This window comes from Caretta caretta, chromosome 8 (genome assembly GCF_965140235.1).
Source record: "Caretta caretta isolate rCarCar2 chromosome 8, rCarCar1.hap1, whole genome shotgun sequence".
NCBI lineage: Eukaryota > Metazoa > Chordata > Testudines > Cheloniidae > Caretta > Caretta caretta.
Window position 1 is genome coordinate 9009497 of NC_134213.1, and position 13412 is coordinate 9022908.

A 13412-nucleotide genomic window follows, 5' to 3' on the forward strand; every position below is an offset into this window, starting at 1 on the left:
GGCTTAAAATTAAGCGTGTGTGCGCACTGCAGGACTGGCGTGTCAACAGGCTGAGGTTTATACTCTACAATTTTGAGTGCAGTTGTTTTAACTATGAGGTAATAACTTTGCTGTTCATTCGAGTTTCATATCAAGCTCTTTTAGGCCCCAGGCAAAATTTGCTACTAAGGTAGTATCAAGAAGTAATGCTTGTTGGTGGTTTTTTTTGTTTGTTTGTTTTAAATCAGTTGTGCAAGAAATAACTCAAATGAACAATGCAGCATTTCATGTAGGTCCTATATATAAACTGAGCTTTGCACTTATGCTATATTTTTGGATGTATTGGGATATCTGAGATTGGAGGATTAATAATTTGTTCTTTATGAACATACACACACCAATCCCTATGAACTAATCAAGCCATTTCTCCTATAGAATGGGAAGGAGGAAAAAGAAAGTGAGAGATTATTTGTATTTTTAAATAATTGGCACTTACTCAGATATTACGGTGAAGGAGACCGTGTTAGTACTGTATCTGGGTAGATAAATCAATTGCTGGAATGGTCAGTTAAAAAAACACTACAGTGTTTTCTGGATCACATTTCCTAGTATGATCTATAGAATTTTGGAGCCATACATGACTTGACAGTGTCATTTAAAGAGCACTTCAAAAGAGAATCGAATTAATGTGGATTAGGTGGGAAAAATCTTTGCAGTATGCTCATGCAGTCTGATCCTCTGGAAATTGGCTTTGTAAACCACATCTTGACGGCTGAAGAGTTAGGCGGTCAGCAATTACAGTTCAAGATTTAATTCATCCTGTGCATATCTAGGGCCAAATTCATCCCTGATTTTAATGCCACTGAAGTCAGTGGAGTTATACCAATGAGGGATTTGTCCCCTTATTTTTGAACTCAGTTCCTCCTATCACTTCGCTTTCACGAGGCTCACGGGATTTCATCTAAAAGGGCTGGTGCTGGTCAGATTACAAAGATTTTGATTTTTATATGGATATCAAGAATATCCAGAATTCTCTATCATACCTGAAAAGAAAAGGAGTACTTGTGGCACCTTAGAGACTAACCAATTTATTTGAACATAAGCTTTCGTGAGCTACAGCTCACTTCATCGGATGAAATAGGCAGTTTCCACAGTATGCATCCGATGAAGTGAGCTGTAGCTCACGAAAGCTCATGCTCAAATAAATTGGTTAGTCTCTAAGGTGCCACAAGTACTCCTTTTCTTTTTGTGAATACAGACTAACATGGCTGTTACTCTGAAATCTATCATACCTGATGACAATAAACATTTTGGAAGGATTATTAAACCTCATGCTTCATAAGCAAGTCTCAAACTATTAGAGACCTGTGTGGGAGGCAGATTCATCTCTCATCTGCCTACTGTGGTGTTCTGACATCTTCCTTTGAAACATCTGGTACTGGCTCTGTCAGAGACAAGATACTGGCCTAGATGACCCACAGTTCTGATCCAGTCTGGCAATGCCTATGTTCCTAAGAGACCAAAGTTGCTAATAGCAAAGCCATAATTTCATGTAGATTGTGTCCTGATAATAAGCAAAGAACTGATACTGGCAGTCCCTTTTGATGACAGACTTCTAGTGATGATCACGGAAAAGTGGCCCATCCAGTTTGTTTGCACTAAAGACCAATTCTCTAACTGTCACTTTTTAAAAGTGAACTCCATGGGGACCACAAGCACCTACCACAAGCCAGCAGTCTAACCTGCATCAGCACTGGTGCAAAAACTCAGGGAGCCGGAGCAGACTTCCTCACTGCACCCTCATCCTGCTGCACCCAATGGGGAAAATCTGCCCCAAATGCAGATCTGAACATCCCCAACGCTCAAAGAAGTCAGGCTTATGTTGCTTTGACACTGGGCCCATTTCCAATGAGTCATAGATCCTTAATTATGGAGCTGCAGTAGAGAAAGGAGTCATTGTTTGGGGCTACAATTGAGACTTCCGGGAATGAGAGGAGGTTTATTATTCAGCTATAAACTTGCTGCATTATTTTAAATGCCAGCCAAGTCTCTTTGTATACTTAATCTAGCCTGTGAAAATAGAAGGCTGCTTAGCTGACCGAAAGATCATTTAACTTGCATGGGCTGAGCATATTACAGAGTTAATACATTTAAACTCCAGGCTGGTTACCGACTACGTTGCTGCTTTATCATCTCTTGCTAGCTGTTCCTTAGAATAGCAATGGGTTAGCTAGCTCATTAAGAGCCTGCATTTCTACCCTGCTGGATGGAAGCATGCCATAATAACAGGTGGCTGCACTGAGAACAGGTGCAGATGGTGCTCTGGAAGGGTATGTAAGACCAGAAGCTTGAGAGCGAGTTTTTGTTACAGACTATGCCTACATCCATATAGAAGAGGAACCTTCTCTCTGATTTGGAATGCTCTGGGGAATGAGAAGAGAAAATAAGTTCTTATCCTCGTGAACAGGAATCTGTATTTAAGGCCAAATTCTGTTGTTGGTTACACTGACACAGCCCCTTTGCACTGTCACTCTTGCATTGGTGGAGGTCAGAATTTGGCCCTTAGGGTACGTCTACCCCGGGGATCAGCGGGAAGCGGCAGCCAGCACATCCCTTGGCCCACACCGTTTTGCAGCCCCCATTGGCCTGGAACAGTGAACCGCGGCCAGTGGGAGCTGCAATCGGCGGAACCTGTGGACGCAGCAGGTAAACAAACCGTCCTGGCCCGCCAGCGGATTTCCCTGATGGGCCACGTGCCAAAGGTTGCCGATTCCTGGTCTACTCTGTGATAAAAGACCCCCGGCACAGCTGAAGCTGGCCTGGATCAGCTGACTCAGGCTCATGCGGTTCAGACTGCACGTATATGAAATTGCAGTGTAGACGTTTGGGCTAAAGCTGGAGCCCAGGCTCTGTGTCCCTCTCCCATCACGAGGTCCCAGAGCCCAGGATCAAGCCCAAGCCAGATTGTCAACACTGCAGTTTTATAGCCCCCCAGCCTGAGCCCCACAAACCCAAATAAGCTGACCCGGGCCTGCTGCGGGTCTTTTGTTGCAGTATAGACATGCCCAGTGTGTTCCTGGAGCTAGGGCCTTGGTTCCAGAGTCAGCATATTTGGGTTCTGTTCCACTGACTTGCTCATGTGAACTTGAGCAGGTCTCTTAGCCTCTCTGTTCTTCCATCTCTAAAATTCTTTGTAAAGCTCTTGGAGAGTCACAGATGAAAATCAATGATGAGTGCTAAATGCTATTGTTTATAGTATTTAATCTGCATCTGTACATACAAGGGCAGTGGGGACCGCTTATTTTCCAGGGACTATAAATCTAAGGGATGCATCGAACCCAGGGATTCTTAAAAAAATCAAAATCTGTAGGATTTCCGTGCTAATCAGGTAACTGCTCAGATATGAATTGCAATATGGTATACTTAACAATAGTGAAAAATTGACATAGATTCATAGATATTTAGGTCAGAAGGGACCATTATGATCATCTAGTCTGACCTCCTTCACAGCGCAGGCCACAGAATTTCACCCACCACTCCTGCAAAACACCTCTCACCTATGTCTGTGCTATTGAAGTCCTCAAATCGTGGTTTAAAGACTTCAAGGAGCAGAGAATCCTCCAGCAAGTGACCCGTGCCCCATGCTACAGAGGAAGGCGAAAACCCCCCAGGGCCTCTTCCAATCTGCCCTGGAGGAAAATTCCTTCCCGACCCCAAATATGGCGATCAGCTGAACCCTGAGCATATGGGCAAGATTCATCAGCCAGATACTACAGAAAATTCTTTCCTGGGTAACTCAGATCCCACCCCATCTAATATCCCATCACAGGCCATTGGGCCTATTTACCATGAATATTTAATTACCAGACATACTGTACCTAGCCGTGCTGGTGCTGCTGTTCAGTGATTACTGATGTATGTGGGCTGTAGGATTTGGTTCTTCCTGGGGTAATTAGTTATAAATAATCTTTACAGTCAGTTATTTATGTACATATTTTGTGTGGGTCTGTGTGTGTGTGTGTATATATATATATGTGTGTATATACACATATAATATATATGTGGGGGTGTGTGTGTATATATCTGTAATATGATTTATTGCTTTTTAAATCTCTCTGACAGACTCCAGAGACCAATTTACAAATGCATGTTAAGATTTTCGACTAGGAGACCGGTAACAGTAGGTGCTAATAAATGAAAGAACTGTGATTGAAGTGTTGTGACATGCAGCTTTCGGAGCAACCTGCTGCGTGATGACAGAATCTTCAAACCTAGCTGCAAGTAATCAGCAGGGACAGATACAGCTGTGCTTGTAATTATCTGTTGATATACAGCTTTCTTTTTTCCCCTCTGCATAAATAGTGGAATTGCTTTGCTTGGTGCGGAAGACTTTTATACTTGTTGGGGCCTGTTTATCTGAGCTGACGTGAGAGTGGACCTCGCACTGCGTTTCTGTTTCATTTATGGGTTTTCAGCTGTAATTCTGTAAGCATCAAGTGGAGCTGGCCTTCTTTCAGACGGAAAGAGAGGCATCTGCACGGGTACAAGGCTGACAGCATTGTAGCATCAAGGGGCCTGATTCTGATTTCAGCCATAGCACTGTTATACCAGTGTGACTTTCCATTGATTTCAGTAAAGTTACCCCCCGATTTCCATTGGTGTAACTGAGACTAGGGGCCAGAGGGTATGTCGAAAGCTTGAATCCAGCTAGCACAGAGCAGTGTGGGCTTCAGCGCAGGCTAGCAAGCCAAGTATGTACTCGGGGCCCATGCTGGACACCCGCCCCACCCCCACCGTGCCGAAGCCTGTGCTGCACTGTCTGAAGTGCTGCTTTACCTGCACTCGCTGGGTTCAAGCTAGCTCGGCTGGGCTAGCCCCATGTGCAGCTATTGCTGTGTAGACACATCCTGACTGTACACTGCTTGGAGGTGCAATTTTCACATTGTGGAGATTGCTGATTTGGTGGCTGCTCTGATTTGGTGCCATTTTATACTCCAGACAAGATGGAAGGCAGTAGAGAATCAGGCCCCAGTAGTCGAAGGCAAACACCAAGGTGTCAAAAGCAACCTAAACAAGAACAGAAGAAACTTACTGCAAAGGTCGAAACCAGGCTTTGAATGGAAGGGAGGAACTGGGGGGCCGGGAGGGACAGCTCCCACTATCAAAGTAATATCCATTTCAAAGAGAAAATGGGTTGTTAAATGATCACTTTTCTCGCTGGGGTCAGGGATATGTCCTCAGACGTGATCTGAAACATTTCTTTCATTTTTCAGAGTAGCAGCCGTGTTAGTCTGTATTCGCAAAAAGAAAAGGAGTACTTGTGGCACCTTAGAGACTAACCAATTTATTTGAGCATAAGCTTTCGTGAGCTACAGGGTGTTCTTAAGATTCGGAGACACATTTTCAGTCTTTTGGCTAGCTGTGGATTAAAAGTGCAGTAATGCAGACTCAGACTTCAAATGTTAAAATAATAATGCTAAAAGACACTGCCTTTAAAACAATCAGTAAATCAGTTCCTCTTATATCTTTGTAATTCATTTTGACTCAGTAATAGGGGTTGCGGGGTATGTAATGGTGAAACGTAATCACAGAAGTTAATTCAATGGCTTCCTGTGTGTGACGGAAGCTGCAGAAGGTAGGTGCATCATATACATTTATTTAGTATATCAAAATTCTAAAGTTGGATTTCTTAATTTAAGAACAATTAGGAGAATGCTGCATGCCAAGCAGGTATCATTGTACAAGTCCCAAAACAATTTTAATTTAGAGCTTTTAAATCATCATTAAAATCTCTTTAAATCCTTCTTAAAACCCCCTCTCTTCCATGATCCATATAACGGCCAGCCCAGATCGATATAACGTCACCAGCGTTCCTGTCCACATAAAGGAATCTAAGGGCATGTCTCCACTTAGAACAGCTGCACTTGTGTTGCTCTAGCGCTTCAGTGAAGACGCTACTACGCTGAGAGGAGAGCTCCTCCCATTAATCCACCTCTGCAAGAGGCAGTAGCTATGTCGACGGGAGAAGCTCTCTCACCAACACCGCGCTGTCTACACTGGGGGTTAGGCTGGCATAACTCTGTCACTCAGGGGTGTGGGTGTAAGTTTATAGTGTAGATCTGGCCTAAGTGATCACCTTTCTCAGTGCAGTCTTTTCTAGCCCGCTGAAGTCAACCAAATGACTGCCATTCACTGCAGTGGTCTTTGGATCAGGTGTGTAGTTTGTAAATGCCTTGGACCAGGGCCCAGGGTTTTGTGGTTTGTAGCGTTCTGAGTGCACTGTTAGTGCTTGCCGAATCGTAAGTAAAAATTCTTCCATTTTTTCAAGGGCTCTCACGTTTCTCCCATTTTTATGCTTTAATTTTCAATGTCCTTAAAACAAAACAAAAAATGTCATCGTTTTATATACACACCCAGGACAGTTCGTTTATTGCCCATGATTATTTGCCAGGTGTTTGAAAACGGGTGGGGGAGAGAGATTGTACGGGTAAAGAATGGTGAATTAACGTCTTTAGTTGCCCCGCTCGCTACAGGTGGTGGGTTATCTTGACGTGTACTGCTTCACTTAGAATGTATTTTAAAGCTATGTCAAGAGCACCTGGAGTTTATGCATCCTTTTCGGTATTTCTATCATTCTAATAATAATTGGCTACAGATATACAGCGGAGCCCCATCCTGTGTTCCTTAAACAGGCGGCGTTATGGTTGAGACCGTCTAGCCGGCATGAGTAGCATAGGAACTAAAATGTATAGACATCGGGGTTAGATTCTGGTCTCACACCAATGTTGATCTCCAGTAACTTCACTGCATTCAATGGAAATACTCCAGACTTAAATCAGTTTAATGAGAACAGAATTTCTTTCCAGATTAAGAGAGAAGTTTGGCATCTATGGATTCATACCTGAGTGTTTTCTCAGTGTTGCACTTGATGGCTCTAGTTCATTATGGTTCCAAGCAGTGACGGCATTTTAAGGTAAATAATGTGTTTTCTGCTCTGCTTGATACCAAAGGGCTTTTATTACTGCTGCTGATACATGAAAAAGAAAGTTATTAAAAAAAAAAAAAAAGTGATGTTAACAAATGGAAGCCCTTGGGGAACTGTTGCCTGGATGGGATTTTGATTGGAGTTCAATTTAATAGGCCGTAAATCTTCCGATTTCTGATTTACATTCTGCTTCAGACTAGCTACCAAATTCATGCTAATCAGTGTTTCATTTTTCCCTATCAAACAAAATTTACAGATATGAGCGTAAACAGGAACATTCCCCCAGTAAGGTGACCTTGCTCTTGCAAGCAATGTACTGGTAATTGATTTAGTGCCTCACCGTCATCTATAAATTTGGCTTCTTTCAGTAGCACACTTATCAGCAGATTTTTAGATAATTGGTAGGAGTCGTTGGTTTTTCAGTGTAATATTTTGATGGCAAAATATTTCTTGTAAACCTGTAACACAGCGACAACTATGATCATTGTCATTTTACTGCAGTGATGGAACAAATACTGCTGGAAGACATGTAAGCATACATCTCCTATTGACTGACTTCAGATGCAGTGATGTGCACATATCAGGGAGCAAAACCCCTCTGTATTTTACATTAGCACTATCCAGAGGACCAGAGATAACCCAATGAAGTCATTAGAATGACGTCTGTGGACCTTGGGTCAAACCCTGACTCCCTCATATTGAAGCTGGGCTGGGAAGACTGATATGCAGCTGCTGTTCTTTATGGTGTATGAGTATTAATTAGGGGGTCACAGTAAGGGAAGAATAGACCAGAATGTCAGTTTCCCCTCTGTGGTTTGCCCCACACTCATCCCTTGTGATTCCTGTGCATTCGTAAATTGTATAGTTTCAGTATATTGCTCACTTAATCATTCCCAACATTATTCAGATTGACAGGTTGAATTTTGTGCCATTTTACTGCATCACGGTCTGTAAATTGAATGTTTTATAGCTTGGTGAAAAGGAAGCAACATCTGCCACCAGCTTCCTAATTACATCAGCATCAAATACATAATAATGTTCTTAACACCACCCCTGCTTGCTGAGAAGCCATTTATAACCACAGCCTTCGCAAGCTGAAACAGTTCGTACAATATGACTTTTTCCTTCACGTTTCTGAAACACCGCTGATCTTTTCCCCCTTCTTCAGCTCCCCTCCTGGCAAAAAAGAAGAGGGATCAGGATTCTCTTTCTAAACTGTCTTTCTCTGCTAAGATGAATAGCTTAAAAATGCATGAAACTAGTGTGAAAAATGTGCGTACAAGAAACCAGCCTTGCGTATTATGGGTCCCAGTGGATGTACTGTTGTTATTCATTACTTGTACTATGATAGCGACTAGCGACCAGAGCTGAGGTCAGGCTCCATTGTGGTAGGTGCTGTTGAAACCCAGAGCGAGATGCAGTCCTTGACCTGAAGAGTTTACAATAGACAAAGTAGGAGAAAGGTAGTGTTGTTATCCTCACTTTTCAGATGGGGAGCTGAAGCATGGAGAGTTTGTGACTTGCTCAAGTCACTTAACAAAGGAAATCTGTGGGAGATCTCAGAAGTGGAGCCCAAATCTTCTGAATCACAGCCCAGTGTGTCAACCTCAAGGTCATAATTCTTCCATTCCTCTCTCTTAATCTGTTCCTCAACAGGCTGATGTGATTGCAGTTGTAGAGCCATTGGCCATTATCTTTGAAAACTCGTGGCAATCAGGGGAGGTCCTGAACAATTGGAAAAAGGCAAATATAGTGCCCATCTTTTAAAAAGGGAAGAAGGAGAACCTGGGGAACTACAGACCGGTCAGCCAGACCTCAGTCCCTGGAAAATCATGGAGCAGGTCCTCAAGGAATCCATTTTGAAGCACTTGGAGGAGAGGAAGGTGATCAGGAACAGTCAACATGGATTCACCAAGGGCAAGTCATGCCTGACCAACCTGATTGCCTTCTATGATGAGATAACTGGCTCTGTGAATATGGGGAAAGTGGTGGACGTGATATATCTTGACTTTAGCAAAGCTTTTGGTACGGTCTCCGACAGTATTCTTGCCAGCAAGTTAAAAGAGTATGGATTGGATGAATGGACTATAAATTGGATAGAAAGCTGGCGAGATTGTCTGTCACAATGGGTAGCGATCAACGGCTCGATGTCTAGTTGGCAGCTGGTATCAAGTGGAGTGCCCCAGGGGTCAGTCCTGGGGCTGGTTTTGTTCAACATCTTTATTAATGATCTAGATGATGGGATGAATTGTACCTTCAGCAAGTTCGCGGATGACACTAAGCTGGCGGGAGAGGTAGATACGCTGGAGGGTAGGGATAGGGTCCAGAGTGACCTAGCGAAATTGGAGGATTGGTTCAAAACAAATCTGATGAGGTTCAACAAGGACAAGTGCAGAGTGCTGCACTTAGGATGGAAGAATCCTGTGCACTGCTACAGGCTGGGGACCGACTAGCTAAGCAGCAGTTCTGCAGAAAAGGACCTGGGGATTACAGTGGATGAGAAGCTGGATATAAGTCAGCAGTGTGCCCCTGTTGCCAAGAAGGCTAATGGTATATTGGGCTGTATTAGTAGGAGCATTGCCAGCAGATCGAGGGAAGTGATTATTCCCCTCTATTCGGCACTGGTGAGGCCTCATCTGGAGTATTGCATCCAGTTTTGGGGCCCCCACTACAGAAGGGATGTGGACAAATTGGAGAGAGTCCTGCAGAGAGCAACGAAAATGATCAGAGGGCTGGGACACGTGACTTACGAGGGAAGGCTGAGGGAACTGGGCTTATTTAGTCTGCAGAAGAGAAGAGTGAGTTGGGGATTTGATAGCAGCCTTAAACTACCTGAAGGGGGGTTCCAAAGAGGATGGAGCTCGGCTGTTCTCAGTGGTGGCAAATGACAGACAAGGAGCAATGGTCTCAAGTTGCAGTGGGGGAGGTCTAGGCTGGCTATTAGGAAAAACTATTTCACTAGGAGGGTGGTGAAGCACTGGAATGGGTTACCTAGAGAGGTGGTGGAATCTCCATCCTTGGAGGTTTTTAGGCCTGGCATGACAAAGCCCTGGCTGAGATGATTTAGCTGGTGTTGGTCCTGCTTTGAGCAGGAGGTTGGACTAGATGACCTCCTGAGGTCTCTTCCAACCTTAATCGTCTGTGATTCTATTACTCCTTTATTTCACATTCAGTGTTTTGCCAGATGATGAATTTCTCCAGAACACACATGCTGCTACATCCTTCCACTTCCATTATCTGGATCTGTGTTAACACGGAGACCTGATCCTGCCTGAAACTGCCCCATTAGTCTACTGTGCCCAACCCTGATACTAAGAGTGTGTCTACACTACAGTGGCACACCTACGGGTGGTACAGATATGCTGCTCTAGTGCCATAGCATAAACGCTTCCTACAGCAGTGGAAGGGGTTTTCTGTCAATGTAGTTAATCCACCTCGCCACCAACCTAGCTGCATCTACAGTGTGGGGTAGTGGGCCTTGCATAGGATGTGGAATTTTTTACAGCCCTGAGTGATGCAGCTAGGCCTAATCTAATTTTTAGGTATAGACCAGGCCTAAGTCTTGTCTGGCAGACACACTATATTGAAATGTCAGGTGCATTGCAAGTGACATGATGTATGCATTGAGAAGGAAACGTGACCACAGCATGGCACCAGTGCGAAGCTTTGGCCCCTGGAGAAGCAGGCTCTGAGGACGAGGAATTGGAAGGTGCATCTGAGGGCTGGAGTTTTGCTGAACTTTGTCGTTGACATCGAGACCTGAAGCAGAATTTTTCCATTTTTTCTCATCTCTTTAATAAGAAAGACCCTCCCGGTATGGATATCTACTGCATGCAACTATATGATATGATTCAGTAACTTTGGCCAAATCCTGAGGTCCTTTCTTAGCTTTCACTCAGTCCTTATGCAAACAAACCCCTGTTCCCATCGAGAATTTACCTGAGGAAAGACTGTGTTAGAAAATCTAAATGTACCACCATGTTCTAAAACCATTGCTTTTATTAAAAACAAAAATCTTTGGCTCCCACAGCTCACATTCGACATTATGACATCGAGACGTGCTTATTTTAACTTTGCCGAGACAATGCAGACGTATACCCTGACTCAGTGAGAGGTTAATGAATGCGCATTAGTGAAAAAGAGATCAGCTAGCATGTTGTTTTCACACCATGCCTTTCGTATTCCAAAAATACTTAACAAATTGATGGTGTCAGGGCAGTGACCACACGAGTAAACAGCGGCTGTTTTGCACTCTGCAGTGACTCATATCGGGCTTTGGACAAGAGCAGGTTTTATTGAGAGAAGCAATGGTAGCCAGAAATCTACTGCTGGAGAAGAGTAAGTTGTATTTTTATGGAAGGAGGCCGGCAAGATGGCAATACAAGTTACAGGAAGATACAGAAGGTTTGAACGCTGTCAAGATGAGCTAAAGCTTTAACAAATTTTAGCTTAGCTATCAGTGGGAAAAGCAAAAGCAGCTTTATTCCAACCCTCCTGTACAGGCAAACACCAGCCCCATGGAGTCCCCTGCTGCTTCTCGGCATAACAGGAGATTAGTAGTGTAGCAGATTTTTCTAATGTTTGTGATAGGCCCTCACAATAAACATCAAGCTAATCCCCAACAGTTGTGAGGCATTGGAGAGAAAGTGACTATAAATCCAGGATGAAAATACCGGTGTATTCATCTGATACCTACAGGCCCTCAATGCGGCTTCTCTGAAATAGGCACATTTATCCAGTCAAAACTAGCTTGGGCTGCTTTCTAAAGATGTTTCTCCTTCAGCCAGGGGTGAGGAGGAATCTTCATGCCAAGAAACGCATTTCTCAACGGCGTAAAAATCCTGGCACAGGTTTTCGCCTTGAAACTGTCTGCAGAGTTAAAAGTAATGGAAGTTTTTGACAACATATGCCTAAGTGACATGCCGGATTCGGCATCAAAATTGTTTCCACCTAGTTCAAACGTAGAATGCTAAACCAAAGTTCATGCAGACAAAAGCAATGATGGAGAAGGCCTTCTCCAAGCCACTCATGCACTGATCTCAAATGTAACTCGGTCCCTAGAGAGATACTGTGGCCTCATAAATAGGGCCCTGGACTGGCAGTCAGAAGACTTAGTCTTTTCCTATCTGTGGCATAGTTGCTTTGTGCCTATTTCCTATCCCACTCTTTGTCTTGTCTATTTGGCCTATGATCTCTTTGGGGCAGGTATAGTCCCTTACAGTGTGTCTGTACATCACCTAGCACCTGATCTAGGTGTTAGTGTAATACAAATAATAATAAAATAGATGGAAAAAGATTTATGGTGAGGTTGCACAGGGGTCTCTGCAGTGCACAGAGATCTCCGTAGCAGATCTATGCGCTTCATGAATCCACTGGGTTAAACCCCATGTACAGAGAAGCACAGCCAGCCTGGCCAGCTGGTGCAGAAGATTCCATCTTTCAGCCCGTGATGCTCTTACAAGAGAGAAAACCCTTTAACTCAGTTCTTCCCAAAGTGCAGTCCACGGTAAGAGATGGCTGCTCACATGAGGCTGGCTCTCTTTGTTTTCATCTAAGAGAGAGACAGCTGAAAAGGGGAAATGAAATGAAGATCAAAAGTTAATGTTGCTGATTAACTTTTTGATAAAAGGATAAAACACTTAACATGTCAAAGCCAGCTGGAAATACATTAACTGCTTCCCTCATGTTACTTTCCCAGGTAAGCAATAGCTGTCGTTGCCACAGGGACTGTTGTAACAGCAGCTACTGGAGTCAGTGGACATGGACAGGGTATTTATTTGCCTTTGGAATTTGGCCTTAGGTCATGTGACTGATGCCAGGAAATCAAGTGGCAGTTTCTGGCCAGCACCATAGTGTGTCAGACCCTTAGAACAATGCTCTGGGACTGTGTGTAGAATGCCAATGGCAGGGGAGGCATTCTTGCTATTTACAGTGGCTAATGCTATGAAAAGGGTTGGCAACCTCTGCATTAATCTGAGCTCTGCTCCGTTCCCGAGGTTGGGGCTTTTGGGGACAGATTTTTTAAACGTGTTTAGGCACCAAGAGGTGCCGAGATTTTCAAAAGTGCCCAATCAGGTTCGATTTGACATCGATAGGAGGTAGGCGCCTAATCGGCTTAAGCACTGCCTAAAGTCTGTTGAAAATCTGGCCCTTTGCGTCCACATAATATAAAAAGCTCATAACCATTAGTACCCTTGTTAGCAGGGTTGTTAAGAAAACGGATGCACGCGTGAAGTTCCTCTCAGTCTCGTGCTCTAACACAAAGCCTTTAATGATGATCTCGGCAAGGTTAACCTGCATTTAGTACAGACGGTCTGTATGTGCACTGGTAACGGGGTTAGTATGAGTGCAGTTATGTGACAGTGCTGAGAGCATCAGAATTTTCCACCTGTAAAGTGAGGTAAATCCTATAAATACTTCCCAGCCATAATCTTTTGGGGAGGTGCTA

At 43.8% G+C, this 13412-nt stretch overlaps 1 protein-coding gene across 5 annotated transcripts in view; it reads left to right on the forward strand.

Moving 5' to 3' along the window:
* RASGEF1C (RasGEF domain family member 1C) overlaps nt 1-13412 on the forward strand; it is a 118053-nt gene that overhangs the window by 44206 nt on the left and 60435 nt on the right. For 3 of the 5 annotated variants that reach the window (XM_048861794.2, XM_075131265.1, XM_048861793.2), the window contains exon 2: nt 6846-6952. The exons of the other annotated variants lie outside the window; for them this stretch is intronic. The gene's annotated coding sequence lies outside the window, so the exon portion shown is untranslated. The remainder of the gene's footprint in view (nt 1-6845; nt 6953-13412) is intronic. 5 annotated transcript variants of the gene reach the window in all.